This window comes from Arachis duranensis, chromosome 9, assembly GCF_000817695.3.
Source record: "Arachis duranensis cultivar V14167 chromosome 9, aradu.V14167.gnm2.J7QH, whole genome shotgun sequence".
Lineage (NCBI taxonomy): Eukaryota > Viridiplantae > Streptophyta > Magnoliopsida > Fabales > Fabaceae > Arachis > Arachis duranensis.
The window spans coordinates 90,582,636-90,582,883 of NC_029780.3; positions in this window are offsets into that span (position 1 = coordinate 90,582,636).

Sequence of the window (248 nt, forward strand, 5' to 3'; positions counted from 1 at the left end):
ATAAATTATAAATTCTTTTATATTGAATTTCCACCAAATATGCCTTAAAAAAAAAGAAAAAAAAGGAAAAAAAAAGAAAAATAAAAAAATGACATACAAATACCCGACTCCCACACCCATTTAGCATTATAGTAATTGAAAATCAACAATAATTTATTTAAATTATTTTAAAAATATAATATTTATTTGTCAACTTATTAATTAATTTTAAAATTTAAATAATTTTTTAATTTAAAGTTAATAGTATT